We start from the raw sequence: 23,131 nt of genomic DNA, 5'->3' as shown, positions 1-23,131 counted from the left end.
AGAATACATGTAAATAAAACAAGGAATGAAGGTACATGGGAATAAGAAAACAAGTTACTAAAACTATGAAAAGTGAATGGATTTTTCTGTCATTTTTATGACTTCTTTCTACATTATTGTTATCTGCAAAATAACAACAATTTTTGAAAAAAATACTTTTATAATTAAATGCCCATAAGATGTGGGCTTTGGGTTTTTGCTTCTGTGACCTTCCTGATTTACACTTCCAAATCTATTTACAGTATTTGCACTACTGTAAATAGTAGTGCACGCATGTGCGCGCACACACGCACACACACACACTAAACATGACCATGACTCACACCAGAAGAAACCACTGCAAGTAACAGGTACGATCTTTCCTCCAACTCACTTCCATGTACAGCAACATACACAGAAGAAGTTTGAAAACAACAAAATAACAACAACATCAAATTGTTAGTTCAGATACTCATTATGCCTCTTTTATGGTCCAGGTGTATTTTGAGCTGATGCATACCTAATTAAACCTATAAGAGACTCCATTAAGACCGTTTCAGGGGCGCCTGGGTGGCGCAGTCGGTTGAGCGTCCGACTTCAGCCAGGTCACGATCTCACGGTCCGTGAGTTCGAGCCCCGCGTCGGGCTCTGGGCTGATGGCTCAGAGCCTGGAGCCTGTTTCCAATTCTGTGTCTCCCTCTTTCTCTGTCCCTCCCCCGTTCATGCTCTGTCTCTCTCTGTCCCAAAAATAAATAAACGTTGAAAAAAAAAAAAATAAATAAAAAAAAAAAAAAAAAGACCGTTTCAATTCATCCCATTCTCCTTGTTTTACATCCGTCCATAGGATCAAAATAATAGCCTGGTGGCAATTTTGTACTGACAGGGGAGATATCTGTGTATTGATGTACGTATTCCAATGTAAGTATTGAATGTGTTGCACAATTCTCTGTGTCTGGAAACTGTTACATGGGTATCATGTGTAAACCTTGAATTACTATCAGATGTTTTAATCTTTTATATAAATATCGTATAAACACTACAACCAAGGCAAAAGCAATATGGATAATGTAGGCCTGTTTCCTGTAAAAAAAAAAAGCCATTTCTCTTATTCCTGTAAGCCTCCTTACCCTAATGAACATGTTTATTTTATTAATAATGTCATTTTTTTTGTCGTAGTTATGTTATGCTAAGTCAAATATCAAGAATGCAACTTTAAATAAAACCCACTTCACAATATCAGATTCCACTTTACACCTAAAAGTTTGCTCATGACAAACTTTTATTGAAGAGACAAACCCTGTCAGGAGTAATTCATTTTATAACGATTTATCTCTTCTCATGATTTTCATTTCTTCCAAGTAATGTTTATACTTCCTATATCCCAAAGGACATTCTTCAGACATAGAAACAGGATGTTACTATATAGTGAAATACTTCAGAATGCCTTTCATGCATTTACAAACTTAACTACAGAGGGAAAAGTGATCACACAATCAGTGATATCAAGCTGTACCCATTCATTATTACAGACACATTTACAACAACCTCGGCAAAGCTGTAATAGCTTCAGGACGTTCATACCAGATGAAAAGTTGTCAACTGCAAAATTGTGGGTTTCATTTGGAATATCACAGATGGTAAACACACAGATACATTACCACATTTCTTCAATTCTCAGATACCAACATTTCTTAACATTTTAACATTTCCTAAATTTGGATGCATCCTACAATGGATTTCAAAAGAATCCTGCCAGCCATTTCTGTCCCCTCCCCAGGAGAGCTGATGTTAAATCGATGGTACCTTTTACAGATATTGACATCTTAGAAATGAGGAAACAGTGTAAGCTGTGCTTTCATAATGGCTGATGTTAGCAATAGTGCCAGGCACTCTATTGTTTTTACTACTACTAATTATTTTATTTTCTTGAATGTGTCCATTTTAAGGATAGGTCAGACATTTCCAACATAGGTTTAGAATAATTTCTAATTTCATTAAGAATAATCTTTTAAAACCCTACCTCTTTTCTTTTTTTTTTCTTTTTTAAATTTTTTAACATTTATTCATTTTTGAAAGAGCAAGAGAGTGAAACAGAGCACAAGTGGGGGGGCAGAGAGGGAGACACAGAATCTGAAGCAGGCTCCAGGCTCCGAGCTGTCAGCACAGAGCCCATCGCGGGGTTCAAACCCATGAACTGCAAGATGAAGACCCGAGCTGAAGTTGGACGCTTAACCAACTGAGCCACCCAAGCACCCCAAAATCCTACCTCTTCTCTGAACTATAACTAATGAGAGATTATCAAATATTATCTTCATGCAAAGTATAAAAATAAGAATTAATAAGTTTTGCATAACAAAGTGATGTAAGAGGGTAGTTTACAAAGAACTCAAAACCTACACATAAATTAGTTTTAATGGTCTGAATTCAAAGCTAGTAATATGACTTGTTTTTATTCTCAAAATTGGATGTGGTATTAAAACATAAATATTAGTTTAGTAATATCAAATACGACTTATAATGTCAAATACATCACACTCATCATCAAACCCACTGCACCAAAAAAAAAAAAAGTATAATATCAATAATGTCAGTTCAGTGTTAGAATTAATTTAAAGAATAATCATGCACAGCAAAGGAAATCATCAAGATAACAAGAACAACAACTTACTGGATGGGAAAAGATATTTGCAAATGATATATCCGATAAGGAGTTCTACAACTCAACACCAAAAATGAAAACAAATAGGGACACCTTGGCGATTCAAACAGTAAGCCTCTGACTCTTGATTTCAGCTCAGGTCATGATCTTGTGGTTGTGGGATTGAGCCATGCATCAGCCTTCATGCTGAATGTAGAGTCTGCTTGGGATATTATTTCTCTCTCTCTCTCTCTCTCTCCCCCTATCTCCCTCTGCTCCTCCCCCTGTGACATGCATATGCTCTCTCTCTAAAATAAAATAAAAATAAAACGAAACAATCTAATTAAACAATAGGCAGAGGAACTAAAGAGTCATTTTTTCCAAAGAAGAGAGGTGACCAAGAGGCACATGAAAAGATGCTCAACATCACTAATTATTAGGGAAATGCAAATCAAAACCACAATAGGATACTACCTCATACATGTCAGAATGGCTAAAATCAAAAAGACAAGAAACAAGTGTTGGCAAGGATATGGAGAAAAAGGAACTCTCATGCACTGTTAGTAGGAATGTAAATTGGTACATCCACTGTGGGAAACAGTATGGAGATTTCTAAGAAAATTAAAAAAATAAATACCATATAATCCAATAATTCTAGCACTGGGTATTTACCCAAGGAAAATGAAAACATTAACTTGAAAAGATATGTGCCCCCATGTTTACTGCAGGATATTAATAACAGCCAAGACATTGGGGCATCATGTCCTCAATAGATGGATGTCCATCAATATATGAATGGATAAGGAAAATGTGACATACACGCATACACACACACACACACAAAACACTGGAATATTACACAGCCATAAAAATATGAGGCTGTTCTACTTGAGGCAACATGGATGGACCTAGAGGGTATTATGCTAAGTGAAATAAGTCAGCCTGAAAAAGACAAAAACCATACGATTCCACTCATAAATGGAATCTAACAAAAAATGAATACACAGAAACACAATAAGAACTATAAAACCAGAGAACAAACAGATGGTTGCCAGAGGGGAGGGGGTGGGGAGTTGGACAAAATGGGTAAAGGGGAAAGGGATATATAGGCCTCCAGCTATGGAGTGATAAGCCACGGGAATAAAAAGGACACCATAAGGAATACAGTCAATGATATTGTACCAGAGATGTAACGGGACAGATGGTGACTATACTTGCTGTGAACACAGCATAATGTGTAAACTTGTCAAATACTAAGTTGCATATCTGAAACTAATGTAACATTGCCTATAAAGTATAGTCAAATTAAAAATCAATCAATCAATAACCAAAGGAAAGAGAGCCTGAAGTGTAATTGAAAGACATGGAAAATATGCATAGGTGAATCAATATGGGATGCCACCTATCACTTTTTAAAAAGTAAACCAACCAAAACTTCACTGAACTAGCTATAATCTTACTCGCCAACTATTACTAAGACAGTTGTTCATTTAAAATGCTTTTGTTCTTTATTACCATTTAAGGACTTACTTAAAATGCATCCACATGGCTAACCAATAATTTGAATGGGCCACTTGCGGTGGATCACAGTTCATTTGTAAGTTTACTATACCAAAAGTAGATACTTGTTGTTATCATATGCCATTTCTTTTTCTCTGTGTGGGCATTAGAAGCACGTGGGCAGAAAGTCTCCTCAGTGAGCCAAGTTTTCTATATGCTATGATGAATTTGCAAATTTGAAACATCGAAACTAACTTAAAATCTCATAAAATTAATAGCAGAGTTTTAAGACACTACTTTCAAATGTTCCATACCACATATTCAGTAAACATAACTACTGCTTTTCAAATTTTGGGTACAGTAAAATCATTGTGGCCACAAGGTCAACCATGAGAAGACTGTACTCCAACCCAGCCTCCTTCTTGCTCTAATTGTTGTGGAAATACATGCAGTAAAATTCTGGTTTTCACTAGCACCTTTTGGATCTTTTACCATTGTTGTATTCCAAATAATAGCTGTGTGAGATCACAGCTGAACCTTCAAACTCAGGGAAAATTTCTGCTTCCCTTCCTGCCATGGACAGAAATTGAATGGTAACTTCTGCCGTGAATACATTGTATCATGCCTCTTTCTGTAGCAGTGGAAACACACAACATGTCAGAGATGGAAATAAAAACAAGATTTCCTGTCTCCACATCCTGCAGGCTGACTTACACTTTTTCTCTTTCCATAAATTCTAGCACTTTCTGGAAGATATGAGGATAATTCTTTTAAGCAAGAAACTATTAAAAACCATGTCTCAAAATGTGTAAAAAAGTACTTAGGTATCATTTTCAAAAGAGTTCACACAATCTATCGAAGGATTGTGCGGTGGCAATAAATGACATAATATGAATCTTTCTGACTTGAATGGGAGTAAAATGGAAGCCACATTAAAGTTAGAAAGAAATGATCCCATTTCAGAATATAGAGACCAGTACTAGAAAAGCTTCCTAACACAAAAGAAAATAAAATAGCAAAATAAAATAAAATAAAATAAAGTAACAAAGCAAAGTAGTGATGGCAGGGAGAAACCGAATATTGTAAGGGAATAAAACAAAAGATATGTGTGTCTGCAATTATATTTGCAAAACAAATAATGGGGCAAATCCCATGGAATAATAGTTTATTTTTATAACCAACAGATGTTTGTTCAAAGCTACTACATTCAAATTATGAATATAGGGACTAGTAAGCGACTAGTCGCTTACAATGAAATATAAGGCATAGTTCTATTCTCAAGTATTTACTCTCTTGGGAAGGTAAAGAAAAGCATAATATGTACATAGGTAAGTCCAACATGAAGCATTTTCTAGAGACTAAGTTTTAAAATTATATTTGTTTACATTGGGAGCAAACAAAAACTCAGCTAAAAAAATCTTTATAATTACGCTAGGTCTACATAATTCTCCAACATACAACAAATTTTCCTCATAATTGAGGAATCGATTTTTCACTCGTAATCAAGGTCAGTCTTCATTATTTTCTTTTCAGCACTTCTGAAATCTTTCCTTCTTTCCTGCCCTGTTTAAAACCCTGATAAAATAATGCTTTTCAGGAACTGGGCCACTGACTTCGATTATGTTTTCAGCAACACCAAAACTGTCCAAAATGTGTTTGGGCCTTTGACCTCCACAATGTGAAGTCCCTAACGATGTATTCCCGTGGAGCGTTTATACATCTTCTTGTGAAACTAACCCCTGATATATGAATTAAGTTTATTTGCAAGTATCAGACATTATTAAATTCATCATATACCCTGCTTTGATTTTATCCGATTCCTATCTTGCAGCAAGTTACAAATGATAGCCAATTTCAACAGCAACCAAACAACGACATCCACATTTTTAACTATTACTGCTAGCACAGATCCAGTCCAATTCGGACCTCGTAGGATTGGAAGTATAATGAAACGAAGAAGAAATACAATCACTTCGGAGGTGACAGGGAATGAAACATGGCACAAGCCACATGCTCATGATCAGAGTCGGAAAGCCAGTTGTGTGTTTAGGAATCCTAGAAATTTGAGAGCAAGAAAAGGACCACGGCAGGCATCTGAGAAATCCTGAGATGATACGGCGAATCTACTGACAGAGGAAACAACCTACAGGGCCACCTTTCTCACCCAAATACAAGTACCTGCTGCTCTCTGCTAGCACAGGAAGGGAGCACTGGTGCTCCCGGCAACAGTCTTTTAGAGGGGTCACAGTGGAAAGGAAGAAACTGCTGGGAACGGAATCTGGTGCTTTTCTTTCCTTGCAGCCACGGACAATAGGTTGAGGGAGGTGGCCACGGTATGAAAGCATTGCAAGTGACAGCGCTCTTGATCAGTGTCTTTATTTGACTGTATCAGGAGTAACTTTACAGATACACATAAATCAGAGTACGCCAGGGACCCCTTGTTCGCCAGGCATGTTGAGAGCTCCCCGGATGGCACACTGTGCAGTATTTGCTCCAACTCCGACGGCCTCCATCTGATAGAGAGATTTATTTCCTGACAGCTGACAGAGTGCCCTGCGATATCTGACGATCCCTGGTGTGGCAGCGACAGTAGCTTCAGGATGAAGTTCTCTGAACTCTCTGAAGCTCCTAGTCTTGCTTTTACTTAAAAATGACTATTTCGGTACTTTGAAAGATCTAAGGGGCTTATGCTCTCATCTTTTAGAAATTCAAACCACTCCTCTTTCCCTTTAAGCATAAAACTTCCCTCATAGCTGTGTTCCTTATGTCTCTTTCACCTGCGGTTTTTCTTTTGTGTTAGATTCTGTCACACGGAAATAAAGCTGATGTCAAACCCAGGCAGTCCCAGGCAGGACTATAATTTGACAGTGATCTTCCAGTGGGGTCTGAATGACCTCCTGAAAACCTGGACTAGACTGCTTTGAGCAATGAATTCTTAGTCAATAGCTTACGTAAAGATGCGATAAAACATCCGTAAGAACTACCTTGCCCCATCCCTTAATTATTAACAGATATGCTAAAAGATTGATGTGATCTCTTAAATCATTTTAAAAATACAATGCACTTAATAACACACTTCTAATTTTTTTATTCTAAATTAACCTAATTGTACTGCATGATACACCCAAATTTTATTGGCCATTACTTTAGTGGAATTAGAAACAGTCGTGGTCAGATTACTTAACTGAGAAAGCTTTTGTGTAAATCACTTGCAGATTTTATTGTTATTTTCAAATCTTTACTTCCCTAGAAACACAGTTGATAATAAACCCAGAAGCGAATGTCATCTTTCCTAGTCATTTTTAACTATAATATTTTATTATTATAATGATTACATTACATCTTTTGATTGCATTAAAATCGCATTTTAAAGATATTTGTATTCCTTTTCTGAAAGAAAAATAATAGCAGAGATATATTAGTGCTTTAAGCAGGAACATAAAATTGTAGGTTTAAAATATTATTTGAAGGGTCTCCTAACTGCTCTTACAGGGTGAGAATGCCAGGGCCCAGAGAACAGCAGGGATTACCCTGTACCATGCTGGATTTTAGTATATCCACCCAGATTTCAGTCCTGGTCTACAGATCAGACCTGTTTTTCTCTTAAATATTTCATCTACAAAAGAGGCCTATATTTTCTAAGTTTACAACTACACTATCATGTATTTCCAACATCTCATTAGTGTTAGGTGGGCAGACCCCCCCATCCCGCAGTTTACTCGAGAGAAAACCAAACGTAAGCAATGTCCTACTCCAGACGGATACTACTGATGCTGGTCAAATCCGTGAAACCAGGATTCCTGGGCTTGGTCCACTCTTTCCCATCTTTGCATGTGATTTCGTTTTCTTCCAGATGAGTTCTGCCCAGAATTGGCTTGTACTGGATGGTTGTATTCTGGACCACAGATTATAATAGTCATTTTGGTGATGTTTTACCGTTAGCTTGTTCATACCCATATAAAATAGAACCATTAATAGACAAAACACATGCATATTCATCCCAATTTCTGATGAAAATAATCAAGTGGGCCTATTTCTGTGTCCTCCTGTCTCTTGTTTGGAGTGTTACACCAGCCAATTCATAGGTAACGCTTTGGAGATTGCTTTCCAGTCAATAACACCTTTACTCTCATCCACCACCCAGGGTTGTTTCGCCTTATGTGACAGCAGATCACACAGTCATGATAAAAATCTTCAGTAGTGCCTAGTGTCTCATGGTAGAGAGAAGGTTTCTATTCAGGAAGAAAGGAAGGAAGGGAGGGACGGAGGGAGGAAGGAGGGCAGGGGTGGAGGGAGGAAGGAAGGAACGGAGGGAGGGAAGAAATGATGACATTGAGTAGAGAAGTAGAAAGGGATCTGTTACCCTGTTGACCAGAAACACTAGAGTTGGACATTGAACATGGGTGCACATACAAATGAGATGAAGATCCCACTTCATATCCTGTGCATCAGTATTTCTTAATCAGCTAGAACCTTGACTCTTTCTGAGAGTCTTACACAAAGGAATAAGTCCATGTCCTAAAATGAAAATAATCTTGAACTTCAAGTTTTTGCTTATTTCTTTTTATTGCATGTAGAAAGCCATTTCCTCACATGGACACACTTCATAATATAATCTTCATAAACAATCATGTCTTTCTCTTTTCATTTTTTTTTTAATTTTTTTAACGTTTTATTTATTTTTGAGACAGGGAGAGACAGAGCATGAACAGGGGAGGGTCAGAGCGAGAGGGAGACACAGAATCTGAAACAGGCTCCAGGCTCTGAGCTGTCAGCACAGAGCCCAACGCGGGGCTCGAACTCACGGACCGCGAGATCATGACCTGAGCCGAAGTCGGCCGCCCAACCGACTGAGCCACCCAGGCGCCCCTCTCTTTTCATTTTTTGATAAAAATAATTGCTGTTTCCTAAAAAGACAATGATTCTAAATTTTCCAAGGAGGTAAAACGAAAGAAAAACCCCACAGATTTTATTTCAGCAAAAGTAGATTTCTGTGAGATTTTGCAGTTTGTTTTCCTGAAAAAGAAGCTGAAATGTTCATGTCTTAGACTTAGTCTTGATAATACATATGCCACTCCTGTTCTTCATACATTTAATACTTTTTATTCCAAAAGCACATATCTACATAACTTTTTCCCCAAATCTCACTTCACAGAGACCATCATTATTACCGTTTTGGTTTATCCTGACAATTTGTCCCTAAAAACTGATAAACCTACATGAGCATACTTACATACAGTTATATTTGGTGTGTTTTTTTGTTTGTTTAATTAAAAAAAATTAACGTTTATTTATTTTTGAAAGACAGAGAGAGACAGAGCACAAGCCAGGAAGAGGGCAGAGAGAGAGGGAGAGAGAACCCGAAGCAGGCTCCAGACTCTGAGCTGTCAGTACAGAGCCTGACACAGGGCTCGAACCCATAAAGTATGAGATCATGACCCAAGACAAAGTCAGATGCCCAACTGACTGAGCCACCGAGGCACCCCGTTTAATTTTTTTAAAGTATTCTCCACACTCAACATGGGGCTCATGCTAATGACACTGAGATTAAGAGCTGCATACTCTACTGATGGGAGCCAGCCAGTTGCCCCATAGTTGGTGTTTTAAAATAAAACTGGAATCATCTTCTTCAACAACACTGTAACATCAGTTTTTTTACCAATATCATCTGATCATTTTTTACTTTTCATGTTGGTATGTACGAGAACAACCTGATTATAAAATCAAGGTAATAAAAAATAGAAACAAAAACAAAACCCACAAGCCTGGAGTTTCCATCGGTCACACTGCTGGAGGACAGTCCCCTGGAAAAGGACTACAGAGCTGCTAATCTGAAGCCAGACCCATTACATTCTTTGTCCTCAATTCAAGAAGCTTATCTTCAGCAAGTCCTTCCTCAACTGTCCCTATCTGTGTCAGTAAGAAAGGATTATGAATTCAGATTTCGTATTTAAGGTCATCTAAAAATTTATACTCTGAATTGTTTGCACTGTTTGATGGTGTTTGCAGAGCCTGCCAGATGATAAATGTATAAGTCTTTACCGACTTTGATCCTGGCCTACATGAGGCTTCACTTTTCAAGCACTGGGAAATCTGAACTGATATCTGTCTCTAATCTCTCTTGACAATGGCAATTGGGCTACAGGAGCTCTTATTTGTGCTCAGCATCAACTACCGTGATGACCCCACAGCCCCAAATAAAGGCGATTTTTCCTTTTCAGCCAAATGATCCAGGCATTATTCAGGCCAAGTTACTTCTCCCTACATTAGCCTGAGAATTATACTGTATTTTTTATTCTAAGAAATTAATTTTGCCTGAATTTTAACCAGGTGCTCGAAGACGTTTCCTTAAAGGCCTTAAATATTCTATTACACTTTCATTTCTTAGCAGAACTCTTAAGAAGGTCCTGACATTCTGTACATTGACAAATTTCAGGGCAGCCAAAAAAAAAAAAAATAACACTTTTAAGAATTTTTGTCAGAATCCCCGATGACAAAGCGTCTCATGAAAAATCATGATTCAGAGTTGAGGCTTCCTTCTTTACCAAATACCCCAAATCAGATAATCTATCAAGCTTGTGATGGTTTTCCACTCACTGCAGAGCACAAACTGAGATTTTTCTTTCAAATATTGTTTTCACCAGTAAAGTAACATTTCTGTAGTTTTAAAAATCCACGATCCTCAAAGTTTTCAAAATAGGCTTGTCCCAAATTATTTTTCGTTGACCGTGCCAGTATGCACATAACTGATAGATGTTATTAGTTCTTTCATTTATTTGTTGAAAGAAAATTATGCAGCTTTCATTTCTCTTTGATATTCAAAATATTAAATGAAATGTCATTGATCTGGGATGAATGGTATATCTAAAGAAGGCTTTTTTCCCCCCAAACTTTATCTGTTTCATCCCCTGGGGTCGGGGAGCTAAATTATTTCCAGGGCAACAAGACAGCAAGGTATCTCAAATTGCTCGTGATTAAAAAAAAAAAAGTTAATGCAAGAAGCAACTTAGCTTAATATACAATGATATGTATTTTGCTTTGGAAAATCCACATATCGAAACAATAAGGTTCTAATCATTTTAGATCAGGTCTTTTTCTCAATAGAAGGTGCATACCTTTCAATGCACTTTTTAATTAGAGTTTTTTTGTTTTGAGATAATTAAAGATTCACCTGGAATTATAGGAAATAATACAGAGATACACTCTGTACCTTTACTCTGTTCACACCAATGGTAACATTTTGCAAAACGATGGTACTATTATCACAACCAGGACAGTAACATTGATGCAGTCAAGATACAGAAGATACAGAATAGTTTCACGACAAGGATCCCTGATGTTACCTCTTATTACAAAATTCATTCCCTGCCCCACCCCTCATTCCTGAGCTCTGGCAATCACAAATTTGTTCTCCATGTCTATAATTTTGCCAAGTCAAAAAAGTTTTGTATACAATGGAATCACATAGTATGTAACTATTTGGAACCTTTTTTTTTTTTTTTTTTTTTTTTTTAATCTAGTGAAATCCATGCAGATTCAGCCAAGTTTTTGTGTGATAATATTTTTTTGTTGTTGTTTTAATATCGCCAATTAGTATTCCAGGGTATGATCAGACTACAGTTTATTTACGCTTTCACCTATTAAAGGACATCTCGGCCATTTCCAGCTTGCAGCTATTACAAATAAAGCTGCTGTGAATAAGGGCCCTCCTTTAGTTTTGCTGAATAATATTTCTCTGATGTTACCTTTCCATGAAAAGATTATGCAGCTTTGGTATCCTATGTCTCAGTGATGAAAATAATACCACAGATTTATAGCACAAAATATTTAAGTTATAAGCCAGGAACACTGAATTTCCCAGATTGAAACAGAAAAGAACTAGATTAAAAGGTTGTAAATTAAGTAGCTGCCAAAATCAGCAAAAAAGGGCAGGGACAAGCAATGGAAGGCAATATCCAGGATCAGAGCAAAAATCTAACAGAAAAAATACGACAAAAACAATCCTACTAGCAGCCCGATCGCAGTGGACTTCACATCTGACATTGCAGCCCATGGGGCTCTAAACCACTGGACAGCGGTGATGACGCCATATCTGTTCTTACAAATTAGCCATACTGTTGACCGTGACGTAACTGCTGAAAAGGACTCCCTTGTTATCATGCACACAACTGTATATAGTCTAAATATCCTGGCGGCCCCCGACATCAGGAATGCCACAGGAAATACTGTCCTGAATTTAGGGTAACTTTTTTTTCTGATTCACAATTGAATTGATGGCTTTAAATTTAGGTTCACTTTACTGAAAAGGTCTCCACAGATTAAACAGAAACACTGACGATATTATATGAAGATGCAATTATCGCATAAAACCGATTTCATTCTAGAATAACAACAACAAATAAGAGTTGGGAAAAATAATAATTGTGAAGAAATTGGAAGCCTCATACACTGCTGGAGTAAACGGAAAAATGATCTTCCTGCTTTGGAAAACAGTCTGGCAGTCCCCCAAACACTTAAAGAATTTCCACATGACCTGGAAATTCTACACCAGGCTACATACTCAAGAAAATGAAAACATGCATCTACACAAAACTTGTACATGAATGTTCATAGCAGAATTATTCAAAAGAGTCAAAAAAGAGAAACAACCCAAACATCAATCAACTGATAAATGACTGTTGGCATATCCACGCAGTGGAATATTATTCAGCAAAAACAAAACAAAACAAAGTAAGAGAAAGACGTGCTGATTCATGCTACAACATGGATACACCTCAAAAACATTACGCTGAATGAAATGAGTTCATCACAAAGGACCACATATTCTACGATTCTGTTTATATGAAATGTGCAGAATAGGCAAATCTACAGAAAACAAGGTGAATTCGTGTTTTCCCCTGGCTGGGGTGAAGAGGGTACAGATGGGAAGTGAAATTAGATTAGGGGGGATAGTTGTGCTATCCTTAAATCTACTCAAAATCTCTGATTAGTATATTTTGAATAGGTCAATGTTAGAAGCACCTGTGTGGCTCAGTCGGTTGAGTATCCAACTCTTGGTTTTGGCTCAGGTCATGATCCCAGGGGCATGAGATCGAGCCCCACATCAGGCTCCGCACTCAGCATACAGCCTGCTTGGGATTCTCTTTCTCCCTCTCTCTGTCTCTCTCCCACTGGCCTTTCCCCATTCTCTCTTTCTAAAATAAAAATAAATTAATTAAAAAATAACAAATGCGTGAATTTTAGGTTTAGATTCCCTTTCCTTGTACCATTTCAAGACCTTCCCCACCAAGTATCTGTACTGCCTTCCTAATTAAAGAATCATGACTGGCCTATTCCCACTGTCTCCACATGCAGACCTCCCAAGAATTTCTCAAAACTGACGCAATCTGGTTTCTTTTTTCCGACCCTATCATTCTATTGAAACCCTTTTACTACTTCTAAATTGACAAGTCACTTCTTTTTCTTTATATGTCTTCCCTATTTAACATGTTACTCCTTCACTTCTTTATTAGCTCCTATGGCTTCTTCAACAACATTCACTCCCTTCTTCCAGCCCTCAGATTAATTATACCCCAGCACACATTAAGTTTTCTCTCCTCATATCTTTGTCTTCAGTGCAGATGATTCCAAGGGTTTATTCCTAGTTTTCCTCTCTCCTGTCATCCTATCTTCCTAGTTGATCTCATTCATATCAGGTCTTCAACCTGCACTGCCTAATATATTAACCCACTCATAAATCTTGTGTGTCTGCCAAGCAAAATAACAAGTAGTAATGAAAACTGTGGCCACACCCACAAATACACCTGCTAGGTAATGTTCTACGTGTGTTTTACAGATTATAATATCCAAGTATCATGGGGACACTGTGTGGTATTGTAACTTTGTCCATTTGATCGATGAACACACTAAAGTTTAGAGAAATTAAATCATTTATCCAGGGTTGTACAGATTTTAAGTGTTCAGGTTGGGACGTAAAGCCAGTCATTGTCTTTGGAGCCACATCTAAACTGTGTTCCAGACTCCAAACCTATATGTTAAATGGTTTAGTGAGTATATCAGTGTTCCTCAGGGGCTTAAAACTAAAAACAACATAGAAAATAGATTTTCCTAAAAATCTGTTCTTCCTGTTAAATTCCTTAATGGCACACAATCCTCTTAGGCATCTTACCAAGAATCGTGGGTTTTATTTTAAATTCCTACATCTGCCTCAGGCCCCACATCTAAGCAATCCATAATTCCAAGTGATTTCACCTGCTAAATATGTATTCCATGTCTAGTGTTCTCCACGTGTAATCCTTGTTTCTTGTTTCAAGGTCCTGATCACCTCTCCACCAGAATATTGCCAGGTTTCCTAAGGATTTCTTCCTCGACCCAATCTTTCATAGACCCGTGGTCAATGTATAATTTTATTGAAATACTTACCTGACACTGTGGTTACCCACAGGATTTAGTCAAACGTCTGTGCACTGCACACATCTGTGTCCGCCCACTCTCTTTCAGACTCTGTGTTCTAACTAGTTTGAAGTGCTTGCATTTTCCAGAAAGAACTATTTTTTTTTTTCTCAGCCTCAGTTTTGCACTCCCTGGTCCTTCCAGACTTAGTGTAACGCCATCTCCTGCGGAAAGCTTTTTCTGACCACAGAGCGCTCTGATTAACCCTCACCCCCATGGCGCTCCTTTTCCATCCAAGAATTCTTTCATCTTGGAGACGCAGCATGAGCTTTGAAGCCACGTATTCTTGCCCTGGGAACCCATTTTCTATATGTGAGATCTCAAAGAACGGACTTAAATCATCTGATTTCCAGGTTTCCCATCTATAAAATGATTGCACTCATACCTACATCGAAACGCTGTGGTGAGGATCCCATTGATATAAATAGTCCTTGACATAGTTTGAGTTCAGAAATACTAGATATTGCTTTAGTCTCCTAACAAACTGGGGTATTCATTTTATATCTCCTCACTACTATGATCATAACATAACTCTTTTCAATTCTCTGGTTCATTGCATAATAAGTATTTAGTGATTTTTTGATGCCAAAATGATGTTTCAATATGAACGGCTTCAAGTTTCAGATATTGATAAATATATATTTATAATATAAATATCTATCATTATCCAAAATGTTAATGTATGCTTTTTATTATAACCTCTTTTATTATAATCACATATATTTATTTTTAAAATGCTACAATTTGAAATATAAAATTTTTAGCCATAAGTGACGTACAGAAGCCAACCAAACTAAGGTTTGTTCCAAGCAGAAAGAAATACTCCAGTAGAACAGGCACAAATAGCAAAGGGTAGAATAATTAGGTGGATCTGCGGAACATGAAGAAAGCCAGTGAGGCAGAAGATTGAATCATGGGGAGCATGTGGCCAGCCTGGAGGAAGTCTGGAGGTACGGGGCTCGAGGAAGACTCTGGGTTTAAAGAGTAACGAGAGTCCCAGGAGGACCAGAGCTAAACATCAAACGTCTTTTTCCTCGGTGGAGAATGTGCTGTAAAAGGAGAGTAGGAGCAAAAACTGAGACAACATGCCATGGCAATGGTCGCCAGAAGAAATAGTGAAGAAAGTAAACATCCTTAGTGATAATACATAGCTTTTTTTTTTTTTTTTTACATCTCACTGGACTCAATTTGCTGCATTCTTCCTCACAATATAGAAATTTCTCTTCGTTACTTAACCTGCCAACCCATATTTAATGAGTGGCTACTCTGTGTCAGGCACTGCTTCAAGTACTAAAGACACAGCAACGTAAAGAGACAAAACCAAGTCATCTTATGGAACTTTCATTCCAGTGGGGGTCAGAACCGGGGGACAAACAGAGAACCAAATAAATAAGGGAGATAAGTAACGTGTTTGAGAGTGACAAATTGTAGGAAAAAGGAAAGGAAAGGCCACAATGGGTGAAGCCTTGGAATTTGCATAATCTGAAATGGGAAGTCCTCACTGAGAAGGCGCCTTTTGAATCAGGACTTGACTGGTGGTGACACTAAGATATCTTGAGGAAGAACATGATAGCTTAGCAAATTCAAATAAAAACTACAAAGCATTAGTCTGGGTCTCTATAGGTGATTGTTCAGGGTAATCATGTGAGTTCCCCTGATAGTCCCTGAACTTGCCATTCTACCTGTGGCTGGAAAGCTTATAGTAGGGAAACTGGGAAGCCCCAGTTCATACTTCAAAACACTCCCAACTAATGCTTAATCTCTTGAACCAGCGCTTGTGTTCTTTCCACAAATCCACCCCGCCTTTCTACCACTTTAAGAAGAAGCTATAAGTAATACAATATCAGTAGTGCAATTATCAGTTAATGTGGACTCCTTTTGAAATACTAGAATGTAAATGTCCATCTTCCAAGAACTTTAGCAAAGCAACTTATACACAGAAAAGACTAGTGTGTGTACCATGTATTCAGTCTTAGAGATTAGAGAGGGAGATAAACTGTAAGAGACTCTTAAACACAGAGAACAATCTGAGGGTTGCTGGCGGGGTGTTGGATGGGGGATGGGCTAGATGGGCAGGGTATTGAGGAGGGCACTTGTTGGGATGAGCACTGGGTGTTATGTGTACACTAAATTCTATTCCTAAAATCATTATTACACTAGATGTTTACTAACTTGGATTTAAATTTAAAAAAAAATTAAAGAAAAAGGAAGTACTTTGAGATGTCGGTGGAACCATACATGTGAAGGCAGGCAAAACCAAGAGAAAATAACCCTTTGGAACATACCCCATAAACAGGTCCATTCTCTTTGGTCATTTGTCCATTGTCTGTTTTCCTTGCTGGTTGTGACTATTGCTTTACAGGGTATTGGTTAGGTGTCACTGAGAATTATGGTTTCTGCCTAGCATCCGGATTATTAAACCAGGTGCCAGAATGTCCAGCCTTATTCTTGCATGCTTCCCAAACAAAGAAGGTCCTACGGATTTCTACAAATCTCTTCTGCTCTTGGTGTGTTGATGTTACCACTGATAATATGAATCATCAATGCCTTTAGATAAGTTATTTACATACCAGCTTTTAGACAAGTTTTTTGAGAAATATCTTGTGATGGTTAATTTTACATATCAACTTAACTGGGCTAAGGGATGGTCAGATAGCTGGTAACATGTTGCCCTGAGGTGTGTCTGTAAAGGTGTTTCTTGGACAGATTTGAATTTGATTCAGTAGACTGAGTAAAGAGACCTACCCTAACTAATGTGGGTGGGCATCCTTCAATCTCCTGAGAGTCCCCACAGAACACAAAAGCAGAGGAAAGATAAAGTCTCTCTCTTCAGTACAGCTGGGTTGTCCACCTTCTCCTGCCCTATGACACTGGAGCTCCTGATTCTTGGGCGTTCAGACTCTGGGACTTTTATCAGTGATTCTCTGGTTCTCATTAGACCACTCGCTTTCCTGGTTCTCAACCTTGCTGATGGTGGATCATGGGACTTGGCATCCATAATCCATAATTACATAGGCCAGTTCCTATGATAAACTTCCTCTTATACATGTCTAATTGATTCTGCTACCCTGAAGAACCCCAACTAAAACAAATATTTTCTGTCCTCTTTATAGAATCTTATTTCAGAGACATCTGTATAGTGATGTTTCTTGCATAGTAATATTTCATCAAGTTTGTCAAAGTCTAATTTTAGGTTTTTTTTACATACAGATCTCGTGTTTTCTGGGAACCTCAGGTCTAATAGTTCAGGAAATACAGTAGTGCCCCCTTATCTCCAGAGGATTCCTTCCCAGACCCCCAGTGGATGCCTGAAACTGAGGAGAGTACCCAATTCTATGTATACTATGTTTTTACCCATACGTACATGTCTATGATAAAATTTAATCCATCAGTTACACACAGTAAAAGCTAAACAGTAGCTAGTAATAGAACAATTATAACAATACACTGTAATACAAAGACTGTATGCTGTAACAAAAGTTATGTGAATGTGGCCTCTCTTTCAAAATACCTTATTATCCAGTACTCACCCTCATCTTCTTGTGGTGAAGGGAGATGATAAAATGGCTGTGTGATGAGATGAAGTGCAGCGAATGATACAGGCATTATGAGGTAGCATCAGGTTACTAGTGACTTGACAATGTGTTAGAAGCAGGGTCACCTGCTCCCAGATCACAGCAGACCCTGGGTAAAAGTGAAAACAGGCAGAAGGGAGGGGAAGTGTACTGAAAATGCGATTGCCAGTGGCCATGCTGCCCTGAGAATTCTACCTTCCTACAGAAACCAAGACTTCCTCTCTGAGCCAACCTCTTTCTGCCTGGGGCTTTTTTCCTGCCAGAGGCTTTATCTTATGACAAATAAATCAAACCTCACTCAAATGACCGTCTAGTTGGCCCATCCTACTTCTGTATTAGACGTGTCCACATGTAACACAATTTAATATAGACTCAAACTGAAGTCCGTGTTGCATACAAATGGAGCATAAAAAACACATAACCAGATACTTGTTTTGTGCACCAAATAAAATTCTGGATGTGAGATATCTGTAATCTATACAGATTATTATCAATATTAGCAATGACAAACAGCACCCTCTGGTTTCTCCATTTTATTTTTACCTCTTGCTCAAGTGGAAAGGCTTAGAAGTCAGGGCCAAGTAAATCACATTACTCGGCTGACCTGATTTTAGTGCAGGCACATCCTTCTAAAGGCTCCTCACTCACTCCGCCGTGGACTGACTGTGCACCCTCATGCTTCTAACTGAGCTTTGACCGTCACCAGCTCCTGTTCTGGAAGTCTGCCTCGCACACCTGCCCCTTCCATCTCCTAGCTGGTTCCCTGAACATATCACACACTCAGTAAATGGTCACTGATGGAAGAACATATTACTTGAAACAGATAAAAGACCAGGTAATTCAATTATAAAGGGAGCCCTCATTAATGAATTTGTGATCTACTCTTTACTACAGCTGTCAGCCTTCCAGCATTAGCCACGGTGCACGGATTTTATTTGAATAGTCTCTCTATTTCATCATGTCCTCCAGATATTATAAAATGCCAGTGTGGTTTTTATTGTATGATGATGTGAGAAAAATGAAATAAAACGTCACTAATTTCTACTTCATTAAATCCGGGATTTGTGATCCTATAACCTGCACCAGCCTAAAAGCTACCTTTAATACTATGATAAACAAACCAGTAGTTTAAAGTATATAACAGGAGAAGTGGTAAACCCCTTAGAAAAAGCACATTGTTATATGCCAGCTGATGGCACTAAATATAAATAAAATGAGGTTGAGTGCCTCTACTTTGAAGCATGTTCTGTTTAACAACTGAAACTAAAACCAAATTCAAAAACCAATACATTTTTTTAAAAATTAGACTTCATTGAATCATAACAGATATTTCATTTATCCTAATAGCCTTTTATATAATCATAAAAATGATGAACTGGACAGGACATTACAAGTAGTAATGTATTGCAAACCCTCATTTGGTAGATGTGGAAATTGCGCCCGGGTGAAGCGATTTGCTGGCACGTCTCAACGCGACGCCTTCTACTGCAATCTCGACCTGATCTTCTCACACTTACTGCTGTCCTAGGATGCTTCTGTCATCTTTGCTTCCAACCAAAACACATCAGTGAAGTTGTAGGATAACCGCAGCACTTTTCTTAGAAAGTAACGATTTAGCTTCTATTTCACAAACTTTAAAATAAAAGGAGACTGACAAGAGGTCATCTCTAAAATTGTATCAGCCCCTAAAAACTAAATAATCTACCTCTCCAGACTCCCAGGACAATTTTTGTTTCTTTACTTATTTTTATATTTTTTTAATTTTTTTTTTTTTTTGGAAGAGAGAGACAGCACATGAGAGAGGCAGTGGCAGAGAGAGAGAGGGAAACAGAAGATATGAAGCAGGCTCCGTGCTGACAGCAGAGGGTCCGATGTGGGGCTCAAACTCACAGAACCGTGAGATCATGACCTGAGCTGAAGCCGAAACTTTGACTGAACCACACAGGAACCCCTCAAGGCAATTTTTTATGCCATCCATATGGACTTTTACTTTCTACCATATACTGCACATACAGGGCTATGTTATATCTCTTGTAAAAGACCATAGGCACTTGGAAGGCAAGTGGTTCCATTAAACAATCATTAAATACTTGTAGAAAATGATATGAAGATCATGAAGTCTTTTTTTTTTTTGAATCGATAAATCTAGTTAAAAAAACACTATGACTTCAAATATAAAATATCTTAAGGAGTCTAAGAAAAAGAGTCACTCCCCCCTATTGTGAATTGCTCACATTATCTCAAATTGATCTTTTGAATTCAAAAGAACTGTGAATAATCTAGTGCTTAGTAACGGGAAATCAATGTTTTGCTTTAGTTGTTTGTTTGGTTTTTTTTGTTTTTTTTTTTTTTTTTTTTTTTTTTTTATCTTTGTGTTATTATATCATCATGTACCTATATATCCCAATGATATCTCCAGGGAGAAATATCAATAAGGTTTCAGTGTTAGAGTTAAATACTGTGATTGGTTTAAGCTTATCCTCTACTCATAGTTAAAACCAAACCCTATAAAAATATACATCCCAGGGAGTTAGCTGAAATATTTTTGTTCCTACTTGTGGCGAGTTTTCAATAGACGATATAATTTAAAACTAAGATGAGAGAAAATTACTTAAAGTCAAGATGAGAGGGAAATGTTTTAAAGTTTTAAAAATTATATTTAGTAAAAATCCCGCAACCTAATTTTTCTCTCATACAATGCTAACAGCGTTTCTGTACATTTGGCAAGTCAGCTGTAGTTAAAATGAAATATTTACTCACAAGTAGGTATTACCGAATTTAAGAAGATTGTAAAAAATAATTAAAATTTGGTGTTTATAGTTTTTATCAAATTAGTCCAACAATTGCTAAGTTTAGAAATGATATTTTTTGTGTGTAACAAAAAATCTTTCGAAACACTGAACTCCTTTTATTCCTTTGCACTGAATCAGTCCCTGAACACAAGCTATGGGTTGGCGCAAAAATACGTATTATCTTGAAAAACCAAAGTCAAACAGATCAAGTACCTATGAAATTAGGATCTATAGACTGAAGTAGAGTTAAACGTAAACCACTTTTGTTACATTTTTATTTTGCAGCTCCTAAAGTCTCAGCACCAATGAGACGGTTGCAACGTCCCACTCTGTGGCTATGGGAAACGACTGAAATGACATGAGGATCGAGCCTGTGGTTGGCAGAACAGGACTGGGGGCGAGCCTACCTCTCCTTTAATCTCAGCACATCAGTGCGTTTCTGGAAAAGGGAAAAAGTGCTTTATTGAGCTGTCTCCAGACATGAGTCGAAGTACTGCATTTGCTGCCAGCGACTTGCCGAAAACTCCCTTCCGTGAGTCCTTCAGGTGGAAGGACGATGGACAGGACTGCCTCCCTGTTCCTTCTTCACTTTCTTTCCTTTACTTTCCCATTAATGTGAGCACATGCTTGGTAATCTTTCTCGCCTTTTAATTTTTTTTGTTTTTTACGTTCCATTTCTTTCATTTTCTTAACCTGCCCTACCATTTATTTCCTTTTTCCATCCACTCTTCTGCCTTCTATCTCCTTCACTTTCTTAAGTCACAAGAAAAGGGTTACAATTCACGTAAGCAACATTTCCCACTTTCTCCATCAAAATTGCTGTCACTCGACCGGGAGAAGAAAGCTTGAATACTTCCAAGAATCAGGAGAACAAGAGAAACATTTGTATAACAAGCATAAACTTATGTAATCAGTTGACTTGTAAAGATCTGTTAAATGTATCATCTCCTTTTTTTTCAATGGAAAGTACTAGAGGCTAAATGTTGCTCAGGAAGAGATGGAAAATCTATTTTAAAAATCCACGGTCCCCACTAGAAAGGGTAGGCGAAATTCTCAGTTTCAGTGTTAGAGAAAACTGATAACAAGGAGGGACACTATATAAGTACAAGTAAGAACAATATAGCCACTGAGGTAATAATGATGATAATAATTAATCATAATAATAATAGTATATAGAAGATATGATTGGCTACCATACAAAGTTGGGTTCCAGGGTTAGGGGATAGCTATAGTTTAAGAAATGAAAAGTATTTCACCCAAGTTTGCTAAGGCACACTGGTAGCCTGGGAAAATGCTGTTTATTTTCAAGGAATTGATATGGGAATCTAGGTCATCTTTCCACAGAGAATTCTGGGCTAAGCTTATGTCATTCTGAGGGGAAGCAAAGTGTTCTTCTTTAAATACTGAAGGACCGCTTCCAGTGTATGAGAACCACAAACGGTTTCCTGGAGCACACCTTAGGGAAGCACCTAGAATCTTAATGGGTAGCTCTGTGGCCAGGAAGGCCCATTGTATCAAGAGCCACGTCTGCTGACTCACCGGTGAGTTACAGTTGTACATGTTCCGCACACTGCATGGTACACAGAATGTACCCAACAAATGTATTTAACAGAAATCTAAATAGGGGCACCTGGGTGGCTCAGTTGGTTAAGTCACCAACTTCGGTTCAGCTCACGATCTTACGGTTCATGGGTTTGAACCCTGTGTTGGGCTCTGTGCTTGAGCCTGTAGCCTGCTTCAAGTTCTGTGTCTCCTTCTCTCTCTGCCTCTTCCCTGCTCACGGTCTGTCTCTCTCTCTCTCTCTCTCTCTCTCTCTCTCTCTCTCTCTCAAAAATAAACATTTCAAAAAAATTTTAAAAAAGAAACCTAAATAATGGCAGAAGAACATTCTCAAGATAGAAAAAAGGCACTGAAAATAAGATTTCCAACCATAATAAATATTTTTGTTTCTTGGGCTACTTTGTGTTAACCGTTCTATTATCTGTAATAACTAAATAATATAGATTATACATAAAATAGCAGAGTCAGAGACTCCCTATATTTTGAAACACATTAAATAAATGAACTCTTATTTGATAAAATGAGTTTTTGTTAAGGATGAACTTTATTTCAACAGTGGAATTTCCAAACTGCAGACTTATATCAGATGTCTGAGATCATACACAGATTTTATTTTAAAAGCATGCACTCTAGAA

General features: G+C 37.8%; 1 long non-coding RNA gene across 5 annotated transcripts in view; it reads right to left on the bottom strand.

Annotated features, from left to right (window-relative positions):
* LOC122217350 overlaps positions 1–18,247 on the bottom strand; it is a 452,982-nt gene extending 434,735 nt beyond the window's left edge. For all 5 annotated transcript variants that reach the window (XR_006201428.1, XR_006201426.1, XR_006201427.1 and 2 more), the window contains exons 1-2: positions 18,100–18,247; positions 15,349–15,618 (exon numbers count right to left, since the gene is read on the bottom strand). This is a non-coding gene — a long non-coding RNA (uncharacterized LOC122217350). The remainder of the gene's footprint in view (positions 1–15,348; positions 15,619–18,099) is intronic.
* Positions 18,248–23,131: the final 4,884 nt, after the last annotated feature.

Source organism: Panthera leo, chromosome B1 (genome assembly GCF_018350215.1).
Source record: "Panthera leo isolate Ple1 chromosome B1, P.leo_Ple1_pat1.1, whole genome shotgun sequence".
Classification (NCBI taxonomy): domain Eukaryota; kingdom Metazoa; phylum Chordata; class Mammalia; order Carnivora; family Felidae; genus Panthera; species Panthera leo.
Note: the sequence above shows the minus strand (reverse complement) of the source record. Positions and strands in the feature narration are given on the sequence as shown.